This window comes from Podarcis gaigeae (genome assembly GCF_964106915.1).
Source record: "Podarcis gaigeae genome assembly, chromosome: 2".
NCBI lineage: Eukaryota > Metazoa > Chordata > Lepidosauria > Squamata > Lacertidae > Podarcis > Podarcis gaigeae.
In genome coordinates, this window is record NC_139679.1 from 9,218,342 (window position 1) to 9,234,241 (window position 15,900).

Here is a 15,900-nt window from a genome sequence, read left to right on the forward strand (position 1 = left end):
GAGTGAATTGCAGAACGTTAGAAATTTAGAAGAAATTTGCCAAAAAAATTGTTCAGACGTTGATGGCTAATTCTGTTTCCGATGATAAAAACGCATCTGTTTCCACTGAAAAACATTTCAGGGGATCGTTTGCAACAGTTCAGCGCCATTTTTGAATGAATTGAAGAACGTCAGAAATTTAGAAGAAATTGTGACCGCGCGGCTTAGGGATTTTTGCATAAAAAGTTGTTCAGACGTCGAGGGCTAATTCTGTCTCTGATGATAAAAACGCATCTGTTTCCACCGAAAAACCTTTCAGGAGATCGTTTGCAACAGTTCAGCGCCATTTTTGAATGAATTGCAGAACGTCAGATTTTTGCTGTAATTGTGACCGCGCGGCTTAGGGATTTTATCAAAAAAAGTTTTCAGACTTTCAGGGCTAATTCTATTTCCGATGATGAAAAACACATCTGTTTCCACTGAAAAACATTTCAGGGGATCGTTTGCAACAGTTCAGCGCCATTTTTGAATGAATTGCAGAACGTCAGAAATTTAGAAGAAATTGTGACTGCGCGGCTTAGGGATTTTTGCAAAAAAATGTTGTTCAGACTTCGAGGGCTAATTCTGTTTCCCATGATAAAAACGCATCTGTTTCCACCGAAAAACCTTTCAAGGGATCATTTGCAGCAGTTTGGCACCATTTTTGAGTGAATTGCAGAACGTCAGTTTTTTCCTGAAATTGTGACCGCGCGGCTTAGAGATTTTTTCCAAAAAAAGGTTGTTCAGACATTGAGGGCTAATTCTGTCTCTGATGATAAAAACGCATCTGTTCTAACCAAAAAACCTTTCAGGGGATCGTTTACAACAGTTTAGCACCATTTTTGAGTGAATTGCAGAACGTCAGAAATTTAGAAGAAATTTGCAAAAAAAGTTGTTCAGACGTTGAGGGCTAATTCTGTTTCCGATGATAAAAACACATCTGTTTCGACCGAAAAACATTTCAGGGGATCGTTTGCAGCAGTTCAGCGCCATTTTTGAATGAATTGCAGAACGTCAGATTTTTGCTGAAATTGTGACCGCGCGGCTTAGGGATTTTTTCAAAAAAAGTTGTTCAGACGTTGAGGGCTAATTCTGTCTCTGATGATAAAAACGCATCTGTTCCCACCAAAAAACCTTTCAGGGGATCGTTTGCAACAGTTTAGCACCATTTTTGAGTGAATTGCAGAACGTCAGAAATTTAGAAGAAATTTGCAAAAAAAGTTGTTCAGACGTTGAGGGCTAATTCTGTTTCCGATGATAAAAACACATCTGTTTCGACCGAAAAACATTTCAGGGGATCGTTTGCAACAGTTTGGCACCATTTTTGAGTGAATTGCAGAATGTCAGAAATTTAGAAGAAATTGTGACCGCGCGGCTTAGGGTATTTTTTCAAAAAAATGTTGATCAGACGTCGAGGGCTAATTCTGTTTTCGATGATAAAAACGCATCTGTTTCCACCGAAAAAACTTTCAGGGGATCGTTTGCAACCGTTTAGCACCATTTTTGAGTGAATTGCAGAACGTCAGAAATTTAGAAGAAATTGTGACCGCGCGGCTTAGGGATTTTTTCAAAAAAAGTTGTTCAGACGTCGTGGGCTAATTCTGTTTCCGATGATAAAAACGCATCTGTTTCCACTGAAAAACATTTCAGGGGATCGTTTGCAACAGTTCAGCGCCATTTTTGAATGAATTGCAGAACGTCAGATTTTTGCTGAAATTGTGACCGCGCGTCTTAGGGATTTTTGCAAAAAAAGTTTTCAGACTTTCAGGGCTAATTCTATTTCCGATGATGAAAACACATCCTTTTCCACTGAAAAACATTTCAGGGGATCGTTTGCAACAGTTCAGCGCCATTTTTGAATGAATTGCAGAACGTCAGAAATTTAGAAGAAATTGTGACCGCGCGGCTTAGGGATTTTTGCAAAAAAATGTTGTTCAGACTTCGAGGGCTAATTCTGTTTCCCATGATAAAAACGCATCTGTTTCCACCGAAAAACCTTTCAAGGGATCATTTGCAGCAGTTTGGCACCATTTTTGAGTGAATTGCAGAACGTCAGTTTTTTCCTGAAATTGTGACCGCGCGGCTTAGAGATTTTTGCAAAAAAAGGTTGTTCAGACATTGAGGGCTAATTCTGTTTCCCATGATAAAAACTCATCTGTTTCCACCAAAAAACCTTTCAGGGGATCGTTTGCAACAGTTTGGCAACATTTTTGAGTGAATTGCAGAACGTCAGATTTTTGCTGAAATTGTGACCGAGCGGCTTAGGGATTTTTGCAAAAAAAGTTGTTCAGACGTTGAGGACTAATTCTTTCTCTGATGATAAAAACGCATCTGTTTCCACCAAAAAACCTTTCAGGGGATCGTTTGCAACCGTTTAGCACCATTTTTGAGTGAATTGCAGAACGTCAGAAATTTAGAAGAAATTGTGACCGCGCGGCTTAGGGATTTTTTCAAAAAAAGTTGTTCAGACGTCGAGGGCTAATTCTGTTTCCCATGATCAAAACGCATCTGTTTCCACTGAAAAACATTTCAGGGGATCGTTTGCAACAGTTCAGCGCCATTTTTGAATGAATTGCAGAACGTCAGATTTTTGCTGAAATTGTGACCGCGCGGCTTAGGGATTTTTGCAAAAAAAGTTGTTCAGACGTTGAGGGCTAATTCTGTCTCTGATGATAAAAATGCATCTGTTCCCACCAAGAAACCTTTCAGGGGATCGTTTGCAACAGTTTAGCACCATTTTTGAGTGAATTGCAGAACGTCAGAAATTTAGAAGAAATTTGCAAAAAAAGTTGTTCAGACGTTGAGGGCTAATTCTGTTTCCGATGATAAAAACACATCTGTTTCGACCGAAAAACATTTCAGGGGATCGTTTGCAACAGTTTGGCACCATTTTTGAGTGAATTGCAGAATGTCAGAAATTTAGAAGAAATTGTGACCGCGCGGCTTAGGGTATTTTTTCAAAAAAATGTTGATCAGACGTCGAGGGCTAATTCTGTTTTCGATGATAAAAACACATCTGTTTCCACTGAAAAACATTTCAGGGGATCGTTTGCAACAGTTCAGCGCCATTTTTGAATGAATTGCAGAACGTCAGATTTTTGCTGAAATTGTGACCGCGCGGCTTAGGGATTTTTGCAAAAAAAGTTGTTCAGACGTTGAGGGCTAATTCTGTCTCTGATGATAAAAACGCATCTGTTCCCACCAAGAAACCTTTCAGGGGATTGTTTGCAACAGTTTAGCACCATTTTTGAGTGAATTGCAGAACGTCAGAAATTTAGAAGAAATTTGCAAAAAAAGTTGTTCAGACGTTGAGGGCTAATTCTGTTTCCGATGATAAAAACGCATCTGTTTCCACTTAAAAACATTTCAGGGGATCGTTTGCAACAGTTCAGCGCCATTTTTGAATAAATTGCAGAACGTCAGAAATTTAGAAGAAATTGTGACCGCGCGGCTTAGGGATTTTTGCAAAAAATAGTTTTTCAGACTTCGAGGGCTAATTCTGTTTCCCATGATAAAAACACATCTGTTTACACCGAAAAACCTTTCAGGGGATCGTTTGCAACAGTTTGGCTCCATTTTTGAGTGAATTGCAGAACGTCAGTTTTTTCCTGAAATTGTGACCGCGCGGCTTAGGGATTTTTTTTAAAAAAGGTTGTTCAGATGTTGAGGGCTAATTCTGTTTCCCATGATAAAAACTCATCTGTTTCCACCAAAAAACCTTACAGGGGATCGTTTGCAACAGTTTGGCAACATTTTTGAGTGAATTGCAGAACGTCAGATTTTTGCTGAAATTGTGACCGCGCGGCTTAGGGGTTTTTCCAAAAAAATGTTGATCAGACGTCGAGGGCTAATTCTGTTTCCGATGATAAAAACGCATCTGTTTCCACCGAAAAACCTTTCAGGGGATCGTTTGCAACAGTTTAGCACCATTTTTGAGTGAATTGCAGAACGTCAGATTTTTCCTGAAATTGTGACCGCACGGCTTAGGGATTTTTGCAAAAAAAAGTTGTTCAGACGTTGAGGACTAATTCTGTCTCTGATGATAAAAACGCATCTGTTTCCACCAAAAAACCTTTCAGGGGATCGTTTGCAACAGTTTAGCACCATTTTTGAGTGAATTGCAGAACGTCAGAAATTTAGAAGAAATTGTGACCGCGCGGCTTAGGGATTTTTTCAAAAAAAGTTGTTCAGACGTCGAGGGCTAATTCTGTTTCCCATGATCAAAACGCATCTGTTTCCCCCGAAAAACCTTTCAGGGGATCGTTTGCAACAGTTCAGCGCCATTTTTGAATGAATTGCAGAACGTCAGATTTTTGCTGAAATTGTGACCGCGCGGCTTAGGGATTTTTGCAAAAAAAGTTGTTCAGACGTTGAGGGCTAATTCTGTCTCTGATGATAAAAACGCATCTGTTCCCACCAAAAAACCTTTCAGGGGATCGTTTGCAACAGTTTAGCACCATTTTTGAGTGAATTGCAGAACGTCAGAAATTTAGAAGAAATTTGCAAAAAAAGTTGTTCAGACGTTGAGGGCTAATTCTGTTTCCGATGATAAAAACGCATCTGTTTCCACCGAAAAACCTTTCAGGGGATCGTTTGCAACAGTTTAGCACCATTTTTGAGTGAATTGCAGAACGTCAGATTTTTCCTGAAATTGTGACCGCGCGGCTTAGGGTATTTTTTCAAAAAAATGTTGATCAGACGTCGAGGGCTAATTCTGTTTTCGATGATAAAAACGCATCTGTTTCCACCGAAAAAACTTTCAGGGGATCGTTTGCAACCGTTTAGCACCATTTTTGAGTGAATTGCAGAACGTCAGAAATTTAGAAGAAATTGTGACCACGCGGATTAGGGATTTTTTCAAAAAAATGTTGATCAGACGTTGAGGGCTAATTCTGTTTCCGATGATAAAAACGCATCTGTTTCCACTTAAAAACATTTCAGGGGATCGTTTGCAATAGTTCAGCGCCATTTTTGAATAAATTGCAGAACGTCAGAAATTTAGAAGAAATTGTGACCGCGCGGCTTAGGGATTTTTGCAAAAAAAAGTTGTTCAGACTTCGAGGGCTAATTCTGTTTCCCATGATAAAAACACATCTGTTTCCACCGAAAAACCTTTCAGGGGATCGTTTGCAACAGTTTAGCACCATTTTTGAGTGAATTGCAGAACGTCAGAAATTTAGAAGAAATTTGCAAAAAAAAGTTGTTCAGACGTTGAGGGCTAATTCTGTTTCCGATGATAAAAACGCATCTGTTTCCACTTAAAAACATTTCAGGGGATCGTTTGCAACAGTTCAGCGCCATTTTTGAATGAATTGCAGAACGTCAGAAATTTAGAAGAAATTGTGACCGCGCGGCTTAGGGATTTTTGCAAAAAAAGTTTTCAGACTTTCAGGGCTAATTCTATTTCCGATGATGAAAACACATCTGTTTCCACTGAAAAACATTTCAGGGGATCGTTTGCAACAGTTCAGCGCCATTTTTGAATGAATTGCAGAACGTCAGAAATTTAGAAGAAATTGTGACCGCGCGGCTTAGGGATTTTTGCAAAAAAATGTTGTTCAGACGTCGAGGGCTAATTCTGTCTCTGATGATAAAAACGCATCTGTTCCCACCAAAAAACCTTTCAGGGGATCGTTTGCAACAGTTTAGCACCATTTTTGAGTGAATTGCAGAACGTCAGAAATTTAGAAGAAATTTGCAAAAAAAAGTTGTTCAGACGTTGATGGCTAATTCTGTTTCCGATGATAAAAACGCATCTGTTTCCACTGAAAAACATTTCAGGGGATCGTTTGCAACAGTTCAGCGCCATTTTTGAATGAATTGAAGAACGTCAGAAATTTAGAAGAAATTGTGACCGCGCGGCTTAGGGGTTTTTGCAAAAAAAGTTGTTCAGACGTCGAGGGCTAATTCTGTCTCTGATGATAAAAACGCATCTGTTTCCACCGAAAAACCTTTCAGGAGATCGTTTGCAACAGTTCAGCGCCATTTTTGAATGAATTGCAGAACGTCAGATTTTTGCTGTAATTGTGACCGCGCGGCTTAGGGATTTTATCAAAAAAAGTTTTCAGACTTTCAGGGCTAATTCTATTTCCGATGATGAAAACACATCTGTTTCCACTGAAAAACATTTCAGGGGATCGTTTGCAACAGTTCAGCGCCATTTTTGAATGAATTGCAGAACGTCAGAAATTTAGAAGAAATTGTGAACGCGCGGCTTAGGGATTTTTGCAAAAAAATGTTGTTCAGACTTCGAGGGCTAATTCTGTTTCCCATAATAAAAACGCATCTGTTTCCACCGAAAAACCTTTCAAGGGATCATTTGCAGCAGTTTGGCACCATTTTTGAGTGAATTGCAGAAGGTCAGTTTTTTCCTGAAATTGTGACCGCGCGGCTTAGAGATTTTTGCAAAAAAAGGTTGTTCAGACATTGAGGGCTAATTCTGTTTCCCATGATAAAAACTCATCTGTTTCCACCAAAAAACCTTTCAGGGGATCGTTTGCAACAGTTTGGCAACATTTTTGAGTGAATTGCAGAACGTCAGATTTTTGCTGAAATTGTGACCGAGCGGCTTAGGGATTTTTGCAAAAAAAGTTGTTCAGACGTTGAGGACTAATTCTGTCTCTGATGATAAAAACGCATCTGTTTCCACCAAAAAACCTTTCAGGGGATCGTTTGCAACAGTTTAGCACAATTTTTGAGTGAATTGCAGAACGTCAGAAATTTAGAAGAAATTGTGACCGCGCGGCTTAGGGATTTTTTCAAAAAAAGTTGTTCAGACGTCGAGGGCTAATTCTGTTTCCCATGATCAAAACGCATCTGTTTCCCCCGAAAAACCTTTCAGGGGATCGTTTGCAACAGTTCAGCGCCATTTTTGAATGAATTGCAGAACGTCAGATTTTTGCTGAAATTGTGACCGCGCGGCTTAGGGATTTTTGCAAAAAAAGTTGTTCAGACGTTGAGGGCTAATTCTGTCTCTGATGATAAAAACGCATCTGTTCCCACCAAAAAACCTTTCAGGGGATCGTTTGCAACAGTTTAGCACCATTTTTGAGTGAATTGCAGAACGTCAGAAATTTAGAAGAAATTTGCAAAAAAAGTTGTTCAGACGTTGAGGGCTAATTCTGCTTCCGATGATAAAAACGCATCTGTTTCCACTTAAAAACATTTCAGGGGATCGTTTGCAACAGTTCAGCGCCATTTTTGAATAAATTGCAGAACGTCAGAAATTTAGAAGAAATTGTGACCGCGCGGCTTAGGGATTTTTGCAAAAAATAGTTTTTCAGACTTCGAGGGCTAATTCTGTTTCCCATGATAAAAACACATCTGTTTACACCGAAAAACCTTTCAGGGGATCGTTTGCAACAGTTTGGCTCCATTTTTGAGTGAATTGCAGAACGTCAGTTTTTTCCTGAAATTGTGACCGCGCGGCTTAGGGATTTTTTTTAAAAAAGGTTGTTCAGATGTTGAGGGCTAATTCTGTTTCCCATGATAAAAACTCATCTGTTTCCACCAAAAAACCTTTCAGGGGATCGTTTGCAACAGTTTGGCAACATTTTTGAGTGAATTGCAGAACGTCAGATTTTTGCTGAAATTGTGACCGCGCGGCTTAGGGGTTTTTTCAAAAAAATGTTGATCAGACGTCGAGGGCTAATTCTGTTTCCGATGATAAAAACGCATCTGTTTCCACCGAAAAACCTTTCAGGGGATCGTTTGCAACAGTTTAGCACCATTTTTGAGTGAATTGCAGAACGTCAGATTTTTCCTGAAATTGTGACCGCGCGGCTTAGGGATTTTTGCAAAAAAAAGTTGTTCAGACGTTGAGGGCTAATTATATTTCCGATGATAAAAACACATCTGTTTCCACCGAAAAACCTTTCAGGGGATCGTTTGCAACAGTTTGGCACCATTTTTGAGTGAATTGCAGAACGTCAGAAATTTAGAAGAAATTGTGACCGCGCGGCTTAGGGATTTTTTCAAAAAAATGTTGATCAGACGTCGAGGGCTAATTCTGTTTCCGATGATAAAAACGCATCTGTTTCCACCGAAAAAACTTTCAGGGGATCGTTTGCAACAGTTTAGCACCATTTTTGAGTGAATTGCAGAACGTCAGAAATTTAGAAGAAATTGTGACCGCGCGGCTTAGGGATTTTTTCAAAAAAAGTTGTTCAGACGTCGAGGGCTAATTCTGTTTCCCATGATCAAAACGCATCTGTTTCCACTGAAAAACCTTTCAGGGGATCGTTTGCAACAGTTCAGCGCCATTTTTGAATGAATTGCAGAACGTCAGATTTTTGCTGAAATTGTGACTGCGCGGCTTAGGGATTTTTGCAAAAAAAGTTGTTCAGACTTTGAGGGCTAATTCTGTCTGTGATGATAAAAACGCATCTGTTTCCACCAAAAAACCTTTCAGGGGATCGTTTGCAACAGTTTAGCACCATTTTTGAGTGAATTGCAGAACGTCAGAAATTTAGAAGAAATTTGCAAAAAAAAAGTTGAACAGACGTTGAGGGCTAATTCTGTTTCCGATGATAAAAACGCATCTGTTTCCACCGAAAAACCTTTCAGGGGATCGTTTGCAACAGTTTAGCACCATTTTTGAATGAATTGCAGAACGTCAGATTTTTCCTGAAATTGTGACCGCGCTGCTTAGGGATTTTTGCAAAAAAAAGTTGTTCAGACGTTGAGGGCTAATTCTGTCTCTGATGATAAAAACGCATCTGTTTCCACCGAAAAACCTTTCAGGGGATCGTTTGCAACAGTTTAGCACCATTTTTGAGTGAATTGCAGAACGTCAGATTTTTCCTGAAATTGTGACCGCGCTGCTTAGGGATTTTTGCAAAAAAAAGTTGTTCAGACGTTGAGGGCTAATTCTGTCTCTGATGATAAAAACGCATCTGTTTCCACCGAAAAACCTTTCAGGGGATCGTTTGCAACAGTTTAGCACCATTTTTGAGTGAACTGCAGAACGTCAGAAATTTAGAAGAAATTGTGACCGCGCGGCTTAGGGATTTTTGCAAAAAAAGTTGTTCAGACGTTGAGGGCTAATTCTGTCTCCGATGATAAAAACGCATCTGTTTCCACCGAAAAACCATTCAGGGGATCGTTTGCAACAGTTTAGCACGATTTTTGAGTGAATTGCAGAACGTCAGAAATTTAGAAGAAATTTGCAAAAAAAAGTTGTTGAGACGTTGAGGACTAATTCTGTCTCTGATGATAAAAACGCATCTGTTTCCACCAAAAAACCTTTCAGGGGATCGTTTGCAACAGTTTAGCACCATTTTTGAGTGAATTGCAGAACGTCAGAAATTTAGAAGAAATTGTGACCGCGCGGCGTAGGGATTTTTTCAAAAAAAGTTGTTCAGACGTCGAGGGCTAATTCTGTTTCCCATGATCAAAACGCATCTGTTTCCCCCGAAAAACCTTTCAGGGGATCGTTTGCAACAGTTCAGCGCCATTTTTGAATGAATTGCAGAACGTCAGATTTTTGCTGAAATTGTGACCGCGCGGCTTAGGGATTTTTGCAAAAAAAGTTGTTCAGACGTTGAGGGCTAATTCTGTCTCTGATGATAAAAACGCATCTGTTCCCACCAAAAAACCTTTCAGGGGATCGTTTGCAACAGTTTAGCACCATTTTTGAGTGAATTGCAGAACGTCAGAAATTTAGAAGAAATTTGCAAAAAAAGTTGTTCAGACGTTGAGGGCTAATTCTGTTTCCGATGATAAAAACGCATCTGTTTCCACCGAAAAACCTTTCAGGGGATCGTTTGCAACAGTTTGGCACCATTTTTGAGTGAATTGCAGAACGTCAGTTTTTTCCTGAAATTGTGTCCGCGCGGCTTAGGGATTTTTGTAAAAAAAGGTTGTTCAGATGTTGAGGGCTAATTCTGTTTCCCATGATAAAAACTCATCTGTTTCCACCAAAAAACCTTTCAGGGGATCGTTTGCAACAGTTTGGCAACATTTTTGAGTGAATTGCAGAACGTCAGATTTTTGCTGAAATTGTGACCGCGCGGCTTAGGGGTTTTTTCAAAAAAATGTTGATCAGACGTCGAGGGCTAATTCTGTTTCCGATGATAAAAAAGCACCTGTTTCCACCGAAAAACCTTTCAGGGGATCGTTTGCAACAGTTTAGCACCATTTTTGAATGAATTGCAGAACGTCAGATTTTTCCTGAAATTGTGACCGCGCTGCTTAGGGATTTTTGCAAAAAAAAGTTGTTCAGACGTTGAGGGCTAATTATATTTCCGATGATAAAAAAACATCTGTTTCCACCGAAAAACCTTTCAGGGGATCGTTTGCAACAGTTTGGCACCATTTTTGAGTGAATTGCAGAACGTCAGAAATTTAGAAGAAATTGTGACTGCGCGGCTTAGGGATTTTTTCAAAAAAATGTTGATCAGACGTCGAGGGCTAATTCTGTTTCCGATGATAAAAGCGCATCTTTTTCCACCGAAAAAACTTTCAGGGGATCGTTTGCAACAGTTTAGCACCATTTTTGAGTGAATTGCAGAACGTCAGAAATTTAGAAGAAATTGTGACCGCGCGGCTTAGGGATTTTTTCAAAAAAAGTTGTTCAGACGTCGAGGGCTAATTCTGTTTCCCATGATCAAAACGCATCTGTTTCCCCCGAAAAACCTTTCAGGGGATCGTTTGCAACAGTTCAGCGCCATTTTTGAATGAATTGAAGAACGTCAGACTTTTGCTGAAATTGTGACAGCGCGGCTTAGGGATTTTTGCAAAAAAAGTTGTTCAGACGTTGAGGGCTAATTCTGTTTCCCATGATCAAAACGCATCTGTTTCCACCAAAAAACCTGTCAGGGGATCGTTTGCAACAGTTTAGCACCATTTTTGAGTGAATTGCAGAACGTCAGATTTTTCCTGAAATTGTAACCGCGCGGCTTAGGGATTTTTGCAAAAAAATGTTGATCAGACGTCGAGGGCTAATTCTGTCTCTGATGATAAAAACACATCTGTTTCCACCGAAAAACATTTCAGGGGATCGTTTGCAACAGTTTAGCACCATTTTTGAGTGAATTGCAGAACGTCAGAAATTTAGAAGAAATTTGCAAAAAAAAGTTGTTCAGACGTTGAGGGCTAATTCTGTTTCCGATGATAAAAACGCATCTGTTTCCACTGAAAAACATTTCAGGGGATCGTTTGCAACAGTTCAGCGCCATTTTTGAATGAATTGCAGAACGTCAGAAATTTAGAAGAAATTGTGACCGCGCGGCTTAGGGATTTTTGCAAAAAAAGTTGTTCAGACTTTGAGGGCTAATTCTGTCTCTGATGATAAAAACGCATCTGTTTCCACCGAAAAACCTTTCAGGAGATCGTTTGCAACAGTTTGGCACCATTTTTGAGTGAATTGCAGAACGTCAGTTTTTTCCTGAAATTGTGACCGTGCGGCTTAGGGATTTTTGTAAAAAAAGGTTGTTCAGACGTTGAGGGCTAATTCTGTTTCCCATGATAAAAACTCATCTGTTTCCACCAAAAAACCTTTCAGGGGATCGTTTGCAACAGTTTGGCAGCATTTTTGAGTGAATTGCAGAACGTCAGATTTTTGCTGAAATTGTGACCGCGCGGCTTAGGGGTTTTTTCAAAAAAATGTTGATCAGACGTCGAGGGCTAATTCTGTCTCTGATGATAAAAACGCAACTGTTTCCACCGAAAAACCTTTCAGGGGATCGTTTGCAACAGTTTAGCACCATTTTTGAGTGAATTGCAGAACGTCAGATTTTTCCTGAAATTGTAACCGCGCGGCTTAGGGATTTTTGCAAAAAAATGTTGATCAGACGTCGAGGGCTAATTCTGTCTCTGATGATAAAAACACATCTGTTTCCACCGAAAAACATTTCAGGGGATCGTTTGCAACAGTTTGGCACCATTTTTGAGTGAATTGCAGATTGTCAGAAATTTAGAAGAAATTGTGACCGCGCGGCTTAGGGTATTTTTTCAAAAAAATGTTGATCAGACGTCGAGGGCTAATTCTGTTTCTGATGATAAAAACGCATCTGTTTCCACCGAAAAAACTTTCAGGGGATCGTTTGCAACCGTTTAGCACCATTTTTGAGTGAATTGCAGAACGTCAGAAATTTAGAAGAAATTGTGACCGCGCGGCTTAGGGATTTTTTCAAAAAAAGTTGTTCAGACGTCGTGGGCTAATTCTGTTTCCCATGATCAAAACGCATCTGTTTCCACCAAAAAACCTGTCAGGGGATCGTTTGCAACAGTTCAGCGCCATTTTTGAATGAATTGCAGAACGTCAGATTTTTGCTGAAATTGTGACCGCGCGGCTTAGGGATTTTTGCAAAAAAAGTTGTTCAGACTTTGAGGGCTAATTCTGTCTCTGATGATAAAAACGCATCTGTTTCCACCAAAAAACCTTTCAGGGGATCGTTTGCAACAGTTTAGCACCATTTTTGAGTGAATTGCAGAACGTCAGAAATTTAGAAGAAATTTGCAAAAAAAAGTTGTTCAGACGTTGAGGGCTAATTCTGTTTCCGATGATAAAAACGCATCTGTTTCCACTGAGAAACATTTCAGGGGATCGTTTGCCACAGTTCAGCGCCATTTTTGAATGAATTGCAGAACGTCAGAAATTTAGAAGAAATTGTGACCGCGCGGCTTAGGGATTTTTGCAAAAAAAGTTTTCAGACTTTCAGGGCTAATTCTATTTCCGATGATGAAAACACATCTGTTTCCACTGAAAAACATTTCAGGGGATCGTTTGCAACAGTTCAGCGCCATTTTTGAATGAATTGCAGAATGTCAGAAATTTAGAAGAAATTGTGACCGCGCGGCTTAGGGATTTTTGTAAAAAAATGTTGTTCAGACGTCGAGGGCTAATTCTGTCTCTGATGATAAAAACGCATCTGTTCCCACCAAAAAACCTTTCAGGGGATCGTTTGCAACAGTTTAGCACCATTTTTGAGTGAATTGCAGAACGTTAGAAATTTAGAAGAAATTTGCAAAAAAAAGTTGTTCAGACGTTGATGTCTAATTCTGTTTCCGATGATAAAAACGCATCTGTTTCCACTGAAAAACATTTCAGGGGATCGTTTGCAACAGTTCAGCGCCATTTTTGAATGAATTGAAGAACGTCAGAAATTTAGAAGAAATTGTGACCGCGCGGCTTAGGGATTTTTGCAAAAAAAGTTGTTCAGACGTCGAGGGCTAATTCTGTCTCTGATGATAAAAACGCATCTGTTTCCACCGAAAAACCTTTCAGGAGATCGTTTGCAACAGTTCAGCGCCATTTTTGAATGAATTGCAGAACGTCAGATTTTTGCTGTAATTGTGACGGCGCGGCTTAGGGATTTTATCAAAAAAAGTTTTCAGACTTTCAGGGCTAATTCTATTTCCGATGATGAAAACACATCTGTTTCCACTGAAAAACATTTCAGGGGATCGTTTGCAACAGTTCAGCGCCATTTTTGAATGAATTGCAGAACGTCAGAAATTTAGAAGAAATTGTGACCGCGCGGCTTAGGGATTTTTGCAAAAAAATGTTGTTCAGACTTCGAGGGCTAATTCTGTTTCCCATGATAAAAACGCATCTGTTTCCACCGAAAAACCTTTCAAGGGATCATTTGCAGCAGTTTGGCACCATTTTTGAGTGAATTGCAGAACGTCAGTTTTTTCCTGAAATTGTGACCGCGCGGCTTAGAGATTTTTGCAAAAAAAGGTTGTTCAGACATTGAGGGCTAATTCTGTTTCCCATGATAAAAACTCATCTGTTTCCACCAAAAAACCTTTCAGGGGATCGTTTGCAACAGTTTAGCACCATTTTTGAGTGAATTGCAGAACGTCAGAAATTTAGAAGAAATTGTGACCGCGCGGCTTAGGGATTTTTTCAAAAAAAGTTGTTCAGACGTCGAGGGCTAATTCTGTTTCCCATGATCAAAACGCATCTGTTTCCACTGAAAAACATTTCAGGGGATCGTTTGCAACAGTTCAGCGCCATTTTTGAATGAATTGAAGAACGTCAGACTTTTGCTGAAATTGTGACAGCGCGGCTTAGGGATTTTTGCAAAAAAAGTTGTTCAGACGTTGAGGGCTAATTCTGTCTCTGATGATAAAAACGCATCTGTTCCCACCAAAAAACCTTTCAGGGGATCGTTTGCAACAGTTTAGCACCATTTTTGAGTGAATTGCAGAACGTCAGAAATTTAGAAGAAATTTGCAAAAAAAAGTTGTTCAGACGTTGAGGGCTAATTCTGTTTCCGATGATAAAAACGCATCTGTTTCCACTGAAAAACATTTCAGGGGATCGTTTGCAACAGTTCAGCGCCATTTTTGAATGAATTGCAGAACGTCAGAAATTTAGAAGAAATTGTGACCGCGCGGCTTAGGGATTTTTGCAAAAAAAGTTGTTCAGACTTTGAGGGCTAATTCTGTCTCTGATGATAAAAACGCATCTGTTTCCACCGAAAAACCTTTCAGGAGATCGTTTGCAACAGTTTGGCACCATTTTTGAGTGAATTGCAGAACGTCAGTTTTTTCCTGAAATTGTGACCGCGCGGCTTAGGGATTTTTGTAAAAAAAGGTTGTTCAGACGTTGAGGGCTAATTCTGTTTCCCATGATAAAAACTCATCTGTTTCCACCAAAAAACCTTTCAGGGGATCGTTTGCAACAGTTTGGCAGCATTTTTGAGTGAATTGCAGAACGTCAGATTTTTGCTGAAATTGTGACCGCGCGGCTTAGGGGTTTTTTCAAAAAAATGTTGATCAGACGTCGAGGGCTAATTCTGTCTCTGATGATAAAAACGCAACTGTTTCCACCGAAAAACCTTTCAGGGGATCGTTTGCAACAGTTTAGCACCATTTTTGAGTGAATTGCAGAACGTCAGATTTTTCCTGAAATTGTAACCGCGCGGCTTAGGGATTTTTGCAAAAAAATGTTGATCAGACGTCGAGGGCTAATTCTGTCTCTGATGATAAAAACACATCTGTTTCCACCGAAAAACATTTCAGGGGATCGTTTGCAACAGTTTGGCACCATTTTTGAGTGAATTGCAGATTGTCAGAAATTTAGAAGAAATTGTGACCGCGCGGCTTAGGGTATTTTTTCAAAAAAATGTTGATCAGACGTCGAGGGCTAATTCTGTTTCTGATGATAAAAACGCATCTGTTTCCACCGAAAAAACTTTCAGGGGATCATTTGCAACCGTTTAGCACCATTTTTGAGTGAATTGCAGAACGTCAGAAATTTAGAAGAAATTGTGACCGCGCGGCTTAGGGATTTTTTCAAAAAAAGTTGTTCAGACGTCGTGGGCTAATTCTGTTTCCCATGATCAAAACGCATCTGTTTCCACCAAAAAACCTGTCAGGGGATCGTTTGCAACAGTTCAGCGCCATTTTTGAATGAATTGCAGAACGTCAGATTTTTGCTGAAATTGTGACCGCGCGGCTTAGGGATTTTTGCAAAAAAAGTTGTTCAGACTTTGAGGGCTAATTCTGTCTCTGATGATAAAAACGCATCTGTTTCCACCAAAAAACCTTTCAGGGGATCGTTTGCAACAGTTTAGCACCATTTTTGAGTGAATTGCAGAACGTCAGAAATTTAGAAGAAATTTGCAAAAAAAAGTTGTTCAGACGTTGAGGGCTAATTCTGTTTCCGATGATAAAAACGCATCTGTTTCCACTGAAAAACATTTCAGGGGATCGTTTGCCACAGTTCAGCGCCATTTTTGAATGAATTGCAGAACGTCAGAAATTTAGAAGAAATTGTGACCGCGCGGCTTAGGGATTTTTGCAAAAAAAGTTTTCAGACTTTCAGGGCTAATTCTATTTCCGATGATGAAAACACATCTGTTTCCACTGAAAAACATTTCAGGGGATCGTTTGCAACAGTTCAGCGCCATTTTTGAATGAATTGCAGAA